This window comes from Astyanax mexicanus, chromosome 25 (assembly GCF_023375975.1).
Source record: "Astyanax mexicanus isolate ESR-SI-001 chromosome 25, AstMex3_surface, whole genome shotgun sequence".
Classification (NCBI taxonomy): Eukaryota; Metazoa; Chordata; class Actinopteri; order Characiformes; family Acestrorhamphidae; genus Astyanax; species Astyanax mexicanus.
The window spans coordinates 14,504,669-14,517,552 of NC_064432.1; the positions used below are offsets into that span (position 1 = coordinate 14,504,669).

A 12,884-nucleotide genomic window follows, 5' to 3' on the forward strand; every position below is an offset into this window, starting at 1 on the left:
ATCCACTAGCAAAGATCTTGCTCTCTTCCCAGGCAATAGGCTTGTCAACTGATTGTACGGCACATGACTGGATATATGCATCGGAGGAAAGATGTGCAACAACACTTACCGGATCATAACAAGAGCCTACTGTTACATGATCCACTGTAGGCTTTTTTCTAAAGTACTTGCAAAGTTAAGTAAAAGCTGGAATCAGATTCGTTTTCCCTGTTCGTAGATGTTGTGATTAACTGCACATGTATGTGCAAGGAGAATATAAGTCTTTATTGTAGATACTGGTGCTTAACCACCTTCACTTACCATGCTCCAAACAAAACAAGGTGAGTCTCTTAGGATATTACGAGCATGTTTCTCATTTAAAATTGATCAATGCCCCGTGTGAGGATCGAACTCACGACCTTCAGATTATGAGACTGACGCGCTACCTACTGCGCTAACGAGGCTCAGGCATGCAGCTAGTTACCTGCCAGCACCACAGGGGATGGCAAGAACCAAAGTAATCTTAGCGAATGTTGGGGAGCGACAAAAGCAGAGGAGCCGAGCCAGCCAGGAGTCGAACCTAGAATCTTCTGATCCGTAGTCAGACGCGTTATCCATTGCGCCACTGGCCCACCGGCAAGAAACTGTCAGACAAAGTGGATAAGAGGACATTTCAGGCCTATGTCACACCAAAATGGGCCTCTTAGCTCTGAAGTAAAGCAAGATCCCAACACCCAAGCTGCACTATTAGAAGTTCCAACAGGATCGCCATTGAAACCCAGCAAAATGTTAAGGCATCACTCTGCTTTCCTCAGCCAGCAAGAAGCTTCCCATACCGGGAGTTGAACCCGGGCCGCCTGGGTGAAAACCAGGAATCCTAACCGCTAGACCATATGGGACTCCAAGGTTAAAAAGGCACAAGGAAAATTATGTCGTTAGACTCTTGAGTTTAGAAATAGGCCCTCATGCAGGACAATTTCCTAAGTGTTTGCATCCGTAAGAATTTTCTCAAGCATCCAGAGAACGAAAGGTAGAATAATCTGACAAGCAGACACATGCCTCATCCTCACGCCATGTTGCACAACGCTTTGCTGAAGCAGTACTACCGAAAAACAAGACATGCACCTGTTTTACTTTAAATGATTCCAAAGACAGGCAAGAAAAGCCTGCTGCAAGCTTAAAGGACTTGCCGTGACCCGGATTCGAACCGGGGTTGCTGCGGCCACAACGCAGAGTACTAACCACTATACGATCACGGCACCCCACCATCCACTAGCAAAGATCTTGCTCTCTTCCCAGGCAATAGGCTTGTCAACTGATTGTACGGCACATGACTGGATATATGCATCGGAGGAAAGATGTGCAACAACACTTACCGGATCATAACAAGAGCCTACTGTTACATGATCCACTGTAGGCTTTTTTCTAAAGTACTTGCAAAGTTAAGTAAAAGCTGGAATCAGATTCGTTTTCCCTGTTCGTAGATGTTGTGATTAACTGCACATGTATGTGCAAGGAGAACATAAGTCTTTATTGTAGATACTGGTGCTTAACCACCTTCACTTACCATGCTCCAAACAAAACAAGGTGAGTCTCTTAGGATATTACGAGCATGTTTCTTATTTAAAAATGATCAATGCCCCGTGTGAGGATCGAACTCACGACCTTCAGATTATGAGACTGACGCGCTACCTACTGCGCTAACGAGGCTCAGGCATGGAGCTAGTTACCTGCCAGCATCACAGGGGATGGCAAGAACCAAAGTAATCTTAGCGGATGTTGGGGAGCGACAAAAGCAGAGGAGCCGAGCCAGCCAGGAGTCGAACCTAGAATCTTCTGATCCGTAGTCAGACGCGTTATCCATTGCGCCACTGGCCCACCGGCAAGAAACTGTCAGACAAAGTGGATAAGAGGACATTTCAGGCCTATGTCACACCAAAATGGGCCTCTTAGCTCTGAAGTAAAGCAAGATCCCAACACCCAAGCTGCACTATTAGAAGTTCCAACAGGATCGCCATTGAAACCCAGCAAAATGTTAAGGCATCACTCTGCTTTCCTCAGCCAGCAAGAAGCTTCCCATACCGGGAGTTGAACCCGGGCCACCTGGGTGAAAACCAGGAATCCTAACCGCTAGACCATATGGGACTCCAAGGTTAAAAAGGCACAAGGAAAATTATGTTGTTAGACTCTTGAGTTTAGAAATAGGCCCTCATGCAGGACAATTTCCTAAGTGTTTGCATCCGTAAGAATTTTCTCAAGCATCCAGAGAACGAAAGGTAGAATAATCTGACAAGCAGACACATGCCTCATCCTCACGCCATGTTGCACAACGCTTTGCTGAAGCAGTACTACCGAAAAACAAGACATGCACCTGTTTTACTTTAAATGATTCCAAAGACAGGCAAGAAAAGCCTGCTGCAAGCTTAAAGGACTTGCCGTGACCCGGATTCGAACCGGGGTTGCTGCGGCCACAACGCAGAGTACTAACCACTATACGATCACGGCTCCCCACCATCCACTAGCAAAGATCTTGCTCTCTTCCCAGGCAATAGGCTTGTCAACTGATTGTACGGCACATGACTGGATATATGCATCGGAGGAAAGATGTGCAACAACACTTACCGGATCATAACAAGAGCCTACTGTTACATGATCCACTGTAGGCTTTTTTCTAAAGTACTTGCAAAGTTAAGTAAAAGCTGGAATCAGATTCGTTTTCCCTGTTCGTAGATGTTGTGATTAACTGCACATGTATGTGCAAGGAGAACATAAGTCTTTATTGTAGATACTGGTGCTTAAACTCCTTCACTTACCATGCTCCAAACAAAACAAGGTGAGTCTCTTAGGATATTACGAGCATGTTTCTTATTTAAAAATGATCAATGCCCCGTGTGAGGATCGAACTCACGACCTTCAGATTATGAGACTGACGCGCTACCTACTGCGCTAACGAGGCTCAGGCATGCAGCTAGTTACCTGCCAGCATCACAGGGGATGGCAAGAACCAAAGTAATCTTAGCGGATGTTGGGGAGCGACAAAAGCAGAGGAGCCGAGCCAGCCAGGAGTCGAACCTAGAATCTTCTGATCCGTAGTCAGACGCGTTATCCATTGCGCCACTGGCCCACCGGCAAGAAACTGTCAGGCAAAGTGGATAAGAGGACATTTCAGGCCTATGTCACACCAAAATGGGCCTCTTAGCTCTGAAGTAAAGCAAGATCCCAACACCCAAGCTGCACTATTAGAAGTTCTTTCAGGATCGCCATTGAAACCCAGCAAAATGTTAAGGCATCACTCTGCTTTCCTCAGCCAGCAAGAAGCTTCCCATACCGGGAGTTGAACCCGGGCCGCCTGGGTGAAAACCAGGAATCCTAACCGCTAGACCATATGGGACTCCAAGGTTAAAAAGGCACAAGGAAAATTATGTCATTAGACTCTTGAGTTTAGAAATAGGCCCTCATGCAGGACAATTTCCTAAGTGTTTGCATCCGTAAGAATTTTCTCAAGCATCCAGAAACGAAAGGTAGAATAATCTGACAAGCAGACACATGCCTCATCCTCACGCCATGTTGCACAACGCTTTGCTGAAGCAGTACTACCGAAAAACAAGACATGCACCTGTTTTACTTTAAATGATTCCAAAGACAGGCAAGAAAAGCCTGCTGCAAGCTTAAAGGACTTGCCGTGATCCGGATTCGAACCGGGGTTGCTGCGGCCACAACGCAGAGTACTAACCACTATACGATCACGGCTCCCCACCATCCACTAGCAAAGATCTTGCTCTCTTCCCAGGCAATAGGCTTGTCAACTGATTGTACGGCACATGACTGGATATATGCATCGGAGGAAAGATGTGCAACAACACTTACCGGATCATAACAAGAGCCTACTGTTACATGATCCACTGTAGGCTTTTTTCTAAAGTACTTGCAAAGTTAAGTAAAAGCTGGAATCAGATTCGTTTTCCCTGTTCGTAGATGTTGTGATTAACTGCACATGTATGTGCAAGGAGAACATAAGTCTTTATTGTAGATACTGGTGCTTAAACTCCTTCACTTACCATGCTCCAAACAAAACAAGGTGAGTCTCTTAGGATATTACGAGCATGTTTCTTATTTAAAAATGATCAATGCCCCGTGTGAGGATCGAACTCACGACCTTCAGATTATGAGACTGACGCGCTACCTACTGCGCTAACGAGGCTCAGGCATGCAGCTAGTTACCTGCCAGCATCACAGGGGATGGCAAGAACCAAAGTAATCTTAGCGGATGTTGGGGAGCGACAAAAGCAGAGGAGCCGAGCCAGCCAGGAGTCGAACCTAGAATCTTCTGATCCGTAGTCAGACGCGTTATCCATTGCGCCACTGGCCCACCGGCAAGAAACTGTCAGGCAAAGTGGATAAGAGGACATTTCAGGCCTATGTCACACCAAAATGGGCCTCTTAGCTCTGAAGTAAAGCAAGATCCCAACACCCAAGCTGCACTATTAGAAGTTCTTTCAGGATCGCCATTGAAACCCAGCAAAATGTTAAGGCATCACTCTGCTTTCCTCAGCCAGCAAGAAGCTTCCCATACCGGGAGTTGAACCCGGGCCGCCTGGGTGAAAACCAGGAATCCTAACCGCTAGACCATATGGGACTCCAAGGTTAAAAAGGCACAAGGAAAATTATGTCATTAGACTCTTGAGTTTAGAAATAGGCCCTCATACAGGACAATTTCCTAAGTGTTTGCATCCGTAAGAATTTTCTCAAGCATCCAGAAACGAAATTTAGAATAATCTGACAAGCAGACACATGCCTCATCCTCACGCCATGTTGCACAACGCTTTGCTGAAGCAGTAATACCGAAAAACAAGACATGCACCTGTTTTACTTTAAATGATTCCAAAGACAGGCAAGAAAAGCCTGCTGCAAGCTAAAAGGACTTGCCGGGACCCGGATTCGAACCGGGGTTGCTGCGGCCACAACGCAGAGTACTAACCACTATACGATCACGGCACCCCACCATCCACTAGCAAAGATCTTGCTCTCTTCCCAGGCAATAGGCTTGTCAACTGATTGTACGGCACATGACTGGATATATGCATCGGAGGAAAGATGTGCAACAACACTTACCGGATCATAACAAGAGCCTACTGTTACATGATCCACTGTAGGCTTTTTTCTAAAGTACTTGCAAAGTTAAGTAAAAGCTGGAATCAGATTCGTTTTCCCTGTTCGTAGATGTTGTGATTAACTGCACATGTATGTGCAAGGAGAACATAAGTCTTTATTGTAGATACTGGTGCTTAAACTCCTTCACTTACCATGCTCCAAACAAAACAAGGTGAGTCTCTTAGGATATTACGAGCATGTTTCTTATTTAAAAATGATCAATGCCCCGTGTGAGGATCGAACTCACGACCTTCAGATTATGAGACTGACGCGCTACCTACTGCGCTAACGAGGCTCAGGCATGCAGCTAGTTACCTGCCAGCATCACAGGGGATGGCAAGAACCAAAGTAATCTTAGCGGATGTTGGGGAGCGACAAAAGCAGAGGAGCCGAGCCAGCCAGGAGTCGAACCTAGAATCTTCTGATCCGTAGTCAGACGCGTTATCCATTGCGCCACTGGCCCACCGGCAAGAAACTGTCAGGCAAAGTGGATAAGAGGACATTTCAGGCCTATGTCACACCAAAATGGGCCTCTTAGCTCTGAAGTAAAGCAAGATCCCAACACCCAAGCTGCACTATTAGAAGTTCCAACAGGATCGCCATTGAAACCCAGCAAAATGTTAAGGCATCACTCTGCTTTCCTCAGCCAGCAAGAAGCTTCCCATACCGGGAGTTGAACCCGGGCCGCCTGGGTGAAAACCAGGAATCCTAACCGCTAGACCATATGGGACTCCAAGGTTAAAAAGGCACAAGGAAAATTATGTCATTAGACTCTTGAGTTTAGAAATAGGCCCTCATACAGGACAATTTCCTAAGTGTTTGCATCCGTAAGAATTTTCTCAAGCATCCAGAAACGAAATTTAGAATAATCTGACAAGCAGACACATGCCTCATCCTCACGCCATGTTGCACAACGCTTTGCTGAAGCAGTACTACCGAAAAACAAGACATGCACCTGTTTTACTTTAAATGATTCCAAAGACAGGCAAGAAAAGCCTGCTGCAAGCTAAAAGGACTTGCCGGGACCCGGATTCGAACCGGGGTTGCTGCGGCCACAACGCAGAGTACTAACCACTATACGATCACGGCACCCCACCATCCACTAGCAAAGATCTTGCTCTCTTCCCAGGCAATAGGCTTGTCAACTGATTGTACGGCACATGACTGGATATATGCATCGGAGGAAAGATGTGCAACAACACTTACCGGATCATAACAAGAGCCTACTGTTACATGATCCACTGTAGGCTTTTTTCTAAAGTACTTGCAAAGTTAAGTAAAAGCTGGAATCAGATTCGTTTTCCCTGTTCGTAGATGTTGTGATTAACTGCACATGTATGTGCAAGGAGAAAGAAAGTCTTTATTGTAGATACTGGTGCTTAAACTCCTTCACTTACCATGCTCCAAACAAAACAAGGTGAGTCTCTTAGGATAGTACGAGCATGTTTCTTATTTAAAAATGATCAATGCCCCGTGTGAGGATCGAACTCACGACCTTCAGATTATGAGACTGACGCGCTACCTACTGCGCTAACAAGGCTCAGGCATGCAGCTAGTTACCTGCCAGCACCACAGGGGATGGCAAGAACCAAAGTAATCTTAGCGAATGTTGGGCAGCGACAAAAGCAGAGGAGCCGAGCCAGCCAGGAGTCGAACCTAGAAACTTCTGATCCGTAGTCAGACGCGTTATCCATTGCGCCACTGGCCCACCGGCAAGAAACTGTCAGGCAAAGTGGATAAGAGGACATTTCAGGTCTATGTCACACCAAAATGGGCTTCTTAGCTCTGAAGTAAAGCAAGATCCCAACACCCAAGCTGCACTATTAGAAGTTCCAACAGGATCGCCATTGAAACCCAGCAAAATGTTAAGGCAGCACTCTGCTTTCCTCAGCCAGCAAAGAGCTTCCCATACCGGGAGTTGAACCCGGGCCGCCTGGGTGAAAACCAGGAATCCTAACCGCTAGACCATATGGGACTCCAAGGTTAAAAAGGCACAAGGAAAATTATGTCATTAGACTCTTGAGTTTAGAAATAGGCCCTCACTCAGGACAATTTCCTAAGTGTTTGCATCCGTAAGAATTTTCTCAAGCATCCAGAAACGAAATTTAGAATAATCTGACAAGCAGACACATGCCTCATCCTCACGCCATGTTGCACAACGCTTTGCTGAAGCAGTACTACCGAAAAACAAGACATGCACCTGTTTTACTTTAAATGATTCCAAAGACAGGCAAGAAAAGCCTGCTGCAAGCTTAAAGGACTTTCCGGGACCCGGATTCGAACCGGGGTTGCTGCAGCCACAACGCAGAGTACTAACCACTATACGATCACGGCACCCCACCATCCACTAGCAAAGATCTTGCTCTCTTCCCAGGCAATAGGCTTGTCAACTGATTGTACGGCACATGACTGGATATATGCATCGGAGGAAAGATGTGCAACAACACTTACCGGATCATAACAAGAGCCTACTGTTACATGATCCACTGTAGGCTTTTTTCTAAAGTACTTGCAAAGTTAAGTAAAAGCTGGAATCAGATTCGTTTTCCCTGTTCGTAGATGTTGTGATTAACTGCACATATATGTGCAAGGAGAACATAAGTCTTTATTGTAGATACTGGTGCTTAACCACCTTCACTTACCATGCTCCAAACAAAACAAGGTGAGTCTCTTAGGATATTACGAGCATGTTTCTCATTTAAAATTGATCAATGCCCCGTGTGAGGATCGAACTCACGACCTTCAGATTATGAGACTAACGCGCTACCTACTGCGCTAACGAGGCTCAGGCATGCAACTAGTTACCTGCCAGCACCACAGGGGATGGCAAGAACCAAAGTAATCTTAGCGAATGTTGGGGAGCGACAAAAGCAGAGGAGCCGAGCCAGCCAGGAGTCGAACCTAGAATCTTCTGATCCGTAGTCAGACGCGTTATCCATTGCGCCACTGGCCCACCGGCAAGAAACTGTCAGACAAAGTGGATAAGAGGACATTTCAGGCCTATGTCACACCAAAATGGGCCTCTTAGCTCTGAAGTAAAGCAAGATCCCAACACCCAAGCTGCACTATTAGAAGTTCCAACAGGATCGCCATTGAAACCCAGCAAAATGTTAAGGCATCACTCTGCTTTCCTCAGCCAGCAAGAAGCTTCCCATACCGGGAGTTGAACCCGGGCCGCCTGGGTGAAAACCAGGAATCCTAACCGCTAGACCATATGGGACTCCAAGGTTAAAAAGGCACAAGGAAAATTATGTCGTTAGACTCTTGAGTTTAGAAATAGGCCCTCATGCAGGACAATTTCCTAAGTGTTTGCATCCGTAAGAATTTTCTCAAGCATCCAGAGAACGAAAGGTAGAATAATCTGACAAGCAGACACATGCCTCATCCTCACGCCATGTTGCACAACGCTTTGCTGAAGCAGTACTACCGAAAAACAAGACATGCACCTGTTTTACTTTAAATGATTCCAAAGACAGGCTGCAAGCTTAAAGGACTTGCCGTGACCCGGATTCGAACCGGGGTTGCTGCGGCCACAACGCAGAGTACTAACCACTATACGATCACGGCTCCCCACCATCCACTAGCAAAGATCTTGCTCTCTTCCCAGGCAATAGGCTTGTCAACTGATTGTACGGCACATGACTGGATATATGCATCGGAGGAAAGATGTGCAACAACACTTACCGGATCATAACAAGAGCCTACTGTTACATGATCCACTGTAGGCTTTTTTCTAAAGTACTTGCAAAGTTAAGTAAAAGCTGGAATCAGATTCGTTTTCCCTGTTCGTAGATGTTGTGATTAACTGCACATGTATGTGCAAGGAGAACATAAGTCTTTATTGTAGATACTGGTGCTTAAACTCCTTCACTTACCATGCTCCAAACAAAACAAGGTGAGTCTCTTAGGATATTACGAGCATGTTTCTTATTTAAAAATGATCAATGCCCCGTGTGAGGATCGAACTCACGACCTTCAGATTATGAGACTGACGCGCTACCTACTGCGCTAACGAGGCTCAGGCATGCAGCTAGTTACCTGCCAGCATCACAGGGGATGGCAAGAACCAAAGTAATCTTAGCGGATGTTGGGGAGCCAGCCAGGAGTCGAACCTAGAATCTTCTGATCCGTAGTCAGACGCGTTATCCATTGCGCCACTGGCCCACCGGCAAGAAACTGTCAGGCAAAGTGGATAAGAGGACATTTCAGGCCTATGTCACACCAAAATGGGCCTCTTAGCTCTGAAGTAAAGCAAGATCCCAACACCCAAGCTGCACTATTAGAAGTTCTTTCAGGATCGCCATTGAAACCCAGCAAAATGTTAAGGCATCACTCTGCTTTCCTCAGCCAGCAAGAAGCTTCCCATACCGGGAGTTGAACCCGGGCCGCCTGGGTGAAAACCAGGAATCCTAACCGCTAGACCATATGGGACTCCAAGGTTAAAAAGGCACAAGGAAAATTATGTCATTAGACTCTTGAGTTTAGAAATAGGCCCTCATGCAGGACAATTTCCTAAGTGTTTGCATCCGTAAGAATTTTCTCAAGCATCCAGAAACGAAAGGTAGAATAATCTGACAAGCAGACACATGCCTCATCCTCACGCCATGTTGCACAACGCTTTGCTGAAGCAGTACTACCGAAAAACAAGACATGCACCTGTTTTACTTTAAATGATTCCAAAGACAGGCAAGAAAAGCCTGCTGCAAGCTTAAAGGACTTGCCGTGACCCGGATTCGAACCGGGGTTGCTGCGGCCACAACGCAGAGTACTAACCACTATACGATCACGGCTCCCCACCATCCACTAGCAAAGATCTTGCTCTCTTCCCAGGCAATAGGCTTGTCAACTGATTGTACGGCACATGACTGGATATATGCATCGGAGGAAAGATGTGCAACAACACTTACCGGATCATAACAAGAGCCTACTGTTACATGATCCACTGTAGGCTTTTTTCTAAAGTACTTGCAAAGTTAAGTAAAAGCTGGAATCAAATTCGTTTTCCCTGTTCGTAGATGTTGTGATTAACTGCACATGTATGTGCAAGGAGAACATAAGTCTTTATTGTAGATACTGGTGCTTAAACTCCTTCACTTACCATGCTCCAAACAAAACAAGGTGAGTCTCTTAGGATATTACGAGCATGTTTCTTATTTAAAAATGATCAATGCCCCGTGTGAGGATCAAACTCAAGACCTTCAGATTATGAGACTAACGCGCTACCTACTGCGCTAACGAGGCTCAGGCACGCAGCTAGTTACCTGCCAGCACCACAGGGGATGGCAAGAACCAAAGTAATCTTAGCGAATGTTGGGGAGCGACAAAAGCAGAGGAGCCGAGCCAGCCAGGAGTCGAACCTAGAATCTTCTGATCCGTAGTCAGACGCGTTATCCATTGCGCCACTGGCCCACCGGCAAGAAACTGTCAGGCAAAGTGGATAAGAGGACATTTCAGGCCTATGTCACACCAAATTGGGCCTCTTAGCTCTGAAGTAAAGCAAGATCCCAACACCCAAGCTGCACTATTAGAAGTTCTTTCAGGATCGCCATTGAAACCCAGCAAAATGTTAAGGCATCACTCTGCTTTCCTCAGCCAGCAAGAAGCTTCCCATACCGGGAGTTGAACCCGGGCCGCCTGGGTGAAAACCAGGAATCCTAACCGCTAGACCATATGGGACTCCAAGGTTAAAAAGGCACAAGGAAAATTATGTCATTATACTCTTGAGTTTGGAAATAGGCCCTCATACAGGACAATTTCCTAAGTGTTTGCATCCGTAAGAATTTTCTCAAGCATCCAGAAACGAAATTTAGAATAATCTGACAAGCAGACACATGCCTCATCCTCACGCCATGTTGCACAACGCTTTGCTGAAGCAGTACTACCGAAAAACAAGACATGCACCTGTTTTACTTTAAATGATTCCAAAGACAGGCAAGAAAAGCCTGCTGCAAGCTTAAAGGACTTGCCGGGACCCGGATTCGAACCGGGGTTGCTGCGGCCACAACGCAGAGTACTAACCACTATACGATGACGGCACCCCACCATCCACTAGCAAAGATCTTGCTCTCTTCCCAGGCAATAGGCTTGTCAACTGATTGTACGGCACATGACTGGATATATGCATCGGAGGAAAGATGTGCAACAAAACTTACCGGATCATAACAAGAGCCTACTGTTACATGATCCACTGTAGGCTTTTTTCTAAAGTACTTGCAAAGTTAAGTAAAAGCTGGAATCAGATTCGTTTTCCCTGTTCGTAGATGTTGTGATTAACTGCACATATATGTGCAAGGAGAACATAAGTCTTTATTGTAGATACTGGTGCTTAACCACCTTCACTTACCATGCTCCAAACAAAACAAGGTGAGTCTCTTAGGATATTACGAGCATGTTTCTCATTTAAAATTGATCAATGCCCCGTGTGAGGATCGAACTCACGACCTTCAGATTATGAGACTAACGTGCTACCTACTGCGCTAACGAGGCTCAGGCATGCAGCTAGTTACCTGCCAGCACCACAGGGGATGGCAAGAACCAAAGTAATCTTAGCGAATGTTGGGGAGCGACAAAAGCAGAGGAGCCGAGCCAGCCAGGAGTCGAACCTAGAATCTTCTGATCCGTAGTCAGACGCGTTATCCATTGCGCCACTGGCCCACCAGCAAGAAACTGTCAGACAAAGTGGATAAGAGGACATTTCAGGCCTATGTCACACCAAAATGGGCCTCTTAGCTCTGAAGTAAAGCAAGATCCCAACACCCAAGCTGCACTATTAGAAGTTCCAACAGGATCGCCATTGAAACCCAGCAAAATGTTAAGGCATCACTCTGCTTTCCTCAGCCAGCAAGAAGCTTCCCATACCAGGAGTTGAACCCGGGCCGCCTGGGTGAAAACCAGGAATCCTAACAACTAGACCATATGGGACTCCAAAGTTAAAAAGGCACAAGGAAAATTATGTCGTTAGACTCTTGAGTTTAGAAATAGGCCCTCATGCAGGACAATTTCCTAAGTGTTTGCATCCGTAAGAATTTTCTCAAGCATCCAGAGAACGAAAGGTAGAATAATCTGACAAGCAGACACATGCCTCATCCTCACGCCATGTTGCACAACGCTTTGCTGAAGCAGTACTACCAAAAAACAAGACATGCACCTGTTTTACTTTAAATGATTCCAAAGACAGGCAAGAAAAGCCTGCTGCAAGCTTAAAGGACTTGCCATGACCCGGATTCGAACCGGGGTTGCTGCGGCCACAACGCAGAGTACTAACCACTATACGATCACGGCACCCCACCATCCACTAGCAAAGATCTTGCTCTCTTCCCAGGCAATAGGCTTGTCAACTGATTGTACGGCACATGACTGGATATATGCATCGGAGGAAAGATGTGCAACAACACTTACCGGATCATAACAAGAGCCTACTGTTACATGATCCACTGTAGGCTTTTTTCTAAAGTACTTGCAAAGTTAAGTAAAAGCTGGAATCAGATTCGTTTTCCCTGTTCGTAGATGTTGTGATTAACTGCACATGTATGTGCAAGGAGAACATAAGTCTTTATTGTAGATACTGGTGCTTAAACTCCTTCACTTACCATGCTCCAAACAAAACAAGGTGAGTCTCTTAGGATATTACGAGCATGTTTCTTATTTAAAAATGATCAATGCCCCGTGTGAGGATCGAACTCACGACCTTCAGATTATGAGACTGACGCGCTACCTACTGCGCTAACGAGGCTCAGGCATGCAGCTAGTTACCT

General features: G+C 46.0%; 36 non-coding genes across 36 annotated transcripts; all 36 read right to left on the bottom strand.

Moving 5' to 3' along the window:
* Positions 1-370: 370 nt before the first annotated feature.
* trnam-cau (transfer RNA methionine (anticodon CAU)) lies at positions 371-443 on the bottom strand. The gene has a single exon. It is a non-coding gene; the product is annotated as a tRNA-Met (tRNA).
* Positions 444-538: 95 nt separating this feature from the next.
* On the bottom strand, positions 539-611 carry trnar-acg (transfer RNA arginine (anticodon ACG)). Its single transcript has one exon. It is a non-coding gene; the product is annotated as a tRNA-Arg (tRNA).
* Positions 612-806: 195 nt separating this feature from the next.
* trnae-uuc (transfer RNA glutamic acid (anticodon UUC)) lies at positions 807-878 on the bottom strand. Its single transcript has one exon. It is a non-coding gene; the product is annotated as a tRNA-Glu (tRNA).
* Positions 879-1,166: 288 nt separating this feature from the next.
* trnah-gug (transfer RNA histidin (anticodon GUG)) lies at positions 1,167-1,238 on the bottom strand. Its single transcript has one exon. It is a non-coding gene; the product is annotated as a tRNA-His (tRNA).
* Positions 1,239-1,616: 378 nt separating this feature from the next.
* trnam-cau (transfer RNA methionine (anticodon CAU)) lies at positions 1,617-1,689 on the bottom strand. Its single transcript has one exon. It is a non-coding gene; the product is annotated as a tRNA-Met (tRNA).
* Positions 1,690-1,784: 95 nt separating this feature from the next.
* Positions 1,785-1,857, bottom strand: trnar-acg (transfer RNA arginine (anticodon ACG)). Its single transcript has one exon. It is a non-coding gene; the product is annotated as a tRNA-Arg (tRNA).
* Positions 1,858-2,052: 195 nt separating this feature from the next.
* On the bottom strand, positions 2,053-2,124 carry trnae-uuc (transfer RNA glutamic acid (anticodon UUC)). The gene has a single exon. It is a non-coding gene; the product is annotated as a tRNA-Glu (tRNA).
* A 288-nt stretch (positions 2,125-2,412) lies between these two features.
* trnah-gug (transfer RNA histidin (anticodon GUG)) lies at positions 2,413-2,484 on the bottom strand. Its single transcript has one exon. It is a non-coding gene; the product is annotated as a tRNA-His (tRNA).
* Positions 2,485-2,862: 378 nt separating this feature from the next.
* trnam-cau (transfer RNA methionine (anticodon CAU)) lies at positions 2,863-2,935 on the bottom strand. Its single transcript has one exon. It is a non-coding gene; the product is annotated as a tRNA-Met (tRNA).
* Positions 2,936-3,030: 95 nt separating this feature from the next.
* On the bottom strand, positions 3,031-3,103 carry trnar-acg (transfer RNA arginine (anticodon ACG)). The gene has a single exon. It is a non-coding gene; the product is annotated as a tRNA-Arg (tRNA).
* Positions 3,104-3,298: 195 nt separating this feature from the next.
* On the bottom strand, positions 3,299-3,370 carry trnae-uuc (transfer RNA glutamic acid (anticodon UUC)). Its single transcript has one exon. It is a non-coding gene; the product is annotated as a tRNA-Glu (tRNA).
* A 737-nt stretch (positions 3,371-4,107) lies between these two features.
* Positions 4,108-4,180, bottom strand: trnam-cau (transfer RNA methionine (anticodon CAU)). The gene has a single exon. It is a non-coding gene; the product is annotated as a tRNA-Met (tRNA).
* A 95-nt stretch (positions 4,181-4,275) lies between these two features.
* On the bottom strand, positions 4,276-4,348 carry trnar-acg (transfer RNA arginine (anticodon ACG)). The gene has a single exon. It is a non-coding gene; the product is annotated as a tRNA-Arg (tRNA).
* Positions 4,349-4,543: 195 nt separating this feature from the next.
* Positions 4,544-4,615, bottom strand: trnae-uuc (transfer RNA glutamic acid (anticodon UUC)). The gene has a single exon. It is a non-coding gene; the product is annotated as a tRNA-Glu (tRNA).
* Positions 4,616-5,352: 737 nt separating this feature from the next.
* On the bottom strand, positions 5,353-5,425 carry trnam-cau (transfer RNA methionine (anticodon CAU)). Its single transcript has one exon. It is a non-coding gene; the product is annotated as a tRNA-Met (tRNA).
* Positions 5,426-5,520: 95 nt separating this feature from the next.
* Positions 5,521-5,593, bottom strand: trnar-acg (transfer RNA arginine (anticodon ACG)). Its single transcript has one exon. It is a non-coding gene; the product is annotated as a tRNA-Arg (tRNA).
* A 195-nt stretch (positions 5,594-5,788) lies between these two features.
* On the bottom strand, positions 5,789-5,860 carry trnae-uuc (transfer RNA glutamic acid (anticodon UUC)). Its single transcript has one exon. It is a non-coding gene; the product is annotated as a tRNA-Glu (tRNA).
* A 737-nt stretch (positions 5,861-6,597) lies between these two features.
* On the bottom strand, positions 6,598-6,670 carry trnam-cau (transfer RNA methionine (anticodon CAU)). Its single transcript has one exon. It is a non-coding gene; the product is annotated as a tRNA-Met (tRNA).
* Positions 6,671-6,765: 95 nt separating this feature from the next.
* Positions 6,766-6,838, bottom strand: trnar-acg (transfer RNA arginine (anticodon ACG)). Its single transcript has one exon. It is a non-coding gene; the product is annotated as a tRNA-Arg (tRNA).
* A 195-nt stretch (positions 6,839-7,033) lies between these two features.
* Positions 7,034-7,105, bottom strand: trnae-uuc (transfer RNA glutamic acid (anticodon UUC)). The gene has a single exon. It is a non-coding gene; the product is annotated as a tRNA-Glu (tRNA).
* Positions 7,106-7,842: 737 nt separating this feature from the next.
* trnam-cau (transfer RNA methionine (anticodon CAU)) lies at positions 7,843-7,915 on the bottom strand. Its single transcript has one exon. It is a non-coding gene; the product is annotated as a tRNA-Met (tRNA).
* A 95-nt stretch (positions 7,916-8,010) lies between these two features.
* On the bottom strand, positions 8,011-8,083 carry trnar-acg (transfer RNA arginine (anticodon ACG)). Its single transcript has one exon. It is a non-coding gene; the product is annotated as a tRNA-Arg (tRNA).
* Positions 8,084-8,278: 195 nt separating this feature from the next.
* Positions 8,279-8,350, bottom strand: trnae-uuc (transfer RNA glutamic acid (anticodon UUC)). Its single transcript has one exon. It is a non-coding gene; the product is annotated as a tRNA-Glu (tRNA).
* A 275-nt stretch (positions 8,351-8,625) lies between these two features.
* Positions 8,626-8,697, bottom strand: trnah-gug (transfer RNA histidin (anticodon GUG)). The gene has a single exon. It is a non-coding gene; the product is annotated as a tRNA-His (tRNA).
* Positions 8,698-9,075: 378 nt separating this feature from the next.
* Positions 9,076-9,148, bottom strand: trnam-cau (transfer RNA methionine (anticodon CAU)). Its single transcript has one exon. It is a non-coding gene; the product is annotated as a tRNA-Met (tRNA).
* Positions 9,149-9,221: 73 nt separating this feature from the next.
* trnar-acg (transfer RNA arginine (anticodon ACG)) lies at positions 9,222-9,294 on the bottom strand. Its single transcript has one exon. It is a non-coding gene; the product is annotated as a tRNA-Arg (tRNA).
* A 195-nt stretch (positions 9,295-9,489) lies between these two features.
* trnae-uuc (transfer RNA glutamic acid (anticodon UUC)) lies at positions 9,490-9,561 on the bottom strand. The gene has a single exon. It is a non-coding gene; the product is annotated as a tRNA-Glu (tRNA).
* A 287-nt stretch (positions 9,562-9,848) lies between these two features.
* On the bottom strand, positions 9,849-9,920 carry trnah-gug (transfer RNA histidin (anticodon GUG)). Its single transcript has one exon. It is a non-coding gene; the product is annotated as a tRNA-His (tRNA).
* Positions 9,921-10,298: 378 nt separating this feature from the next.
* trnam-cau (transfer RNA methionine (anticodon CAU)) lies at positions 10,299-10,371 on the bottom strand. Its single transcript has one exon. It is a non-coding gene; the product is annotated as a tRNA-Met (tRNA).
* A 95-nt stretch (positions 10,372-10,466) lies between these two features.
* On the bottom strand, positions 10,467-10,539 carry trnar-acg (transfer RNA arginine (anticodon ACG)). The gene has a single exon. It is a non-coding gene; the product is annotated as a tRNA-Arg (tRNA).
* A 195-nt stretch (positions 10,540-10,734) lies between these two features.
* On the bottom strand, positions 10,735-10,806 carry trnae-uuc (transfer RNA glutamic acid (anticodon UUC)). Its single transcript has one exon. It is a non-coding gene; the product is annotated as a tRNA-Glu (tRNA).
* Positions 10,807-11,543: 737 nt separating this feature from the next.
* On the bottom strand, positions 11,544-11,616 carry trnam-cau (transfer RNA methionine (anticodon CAU)). Its single transcript has one exon. It is a non-coding gene; the product is annotated as a tRNA-Met (tRNA).
* Positions 11,617-11,711: 95 nt separating this feature from the next.
* Positions 11,712-11,784, bottom strand: trnar-acg (transfer RNA arginine (anticodon ACG)). Its single transcript has one exon. It is a non-coding gene; the product is annotated as a tRNA-Arg (tRNA).
* Positions 11,785-11,979: 195 nt separating this feature from the next.
* Positions 11,980-12,051, bottom strand: trnae-uuc (transfer RNA glutamic acid (anticodon UUC)). The gene has a single exon. It is a non-coding gene; the product is annotated as a tRNA-Glu (tRNA).
* A 288-nt stretch (positions 12,052-12,339) lies between these two features.
* trnah-gug (transfer RNA histidin (anticodon GUG)) lies at positions 12,340-12,411 on the bottom strand. The gene has a single exon. It is a non-coding gene; the product is annotated as a tRNA-His (tRNA).
* A 378-nt stretch (positions 12,412-12,789) lies between these two features.
* Positions 12,790-12,862, bottom strand: trnam-cau (transfer RNA methionine (anticodon CAU)). Its single transcript has one exon. It is a non-coding gene; the product is annotated as a tRNA-Met (tRNA).
* Positions 12,863-12,884: the final 22 nt, after the last annotated feature.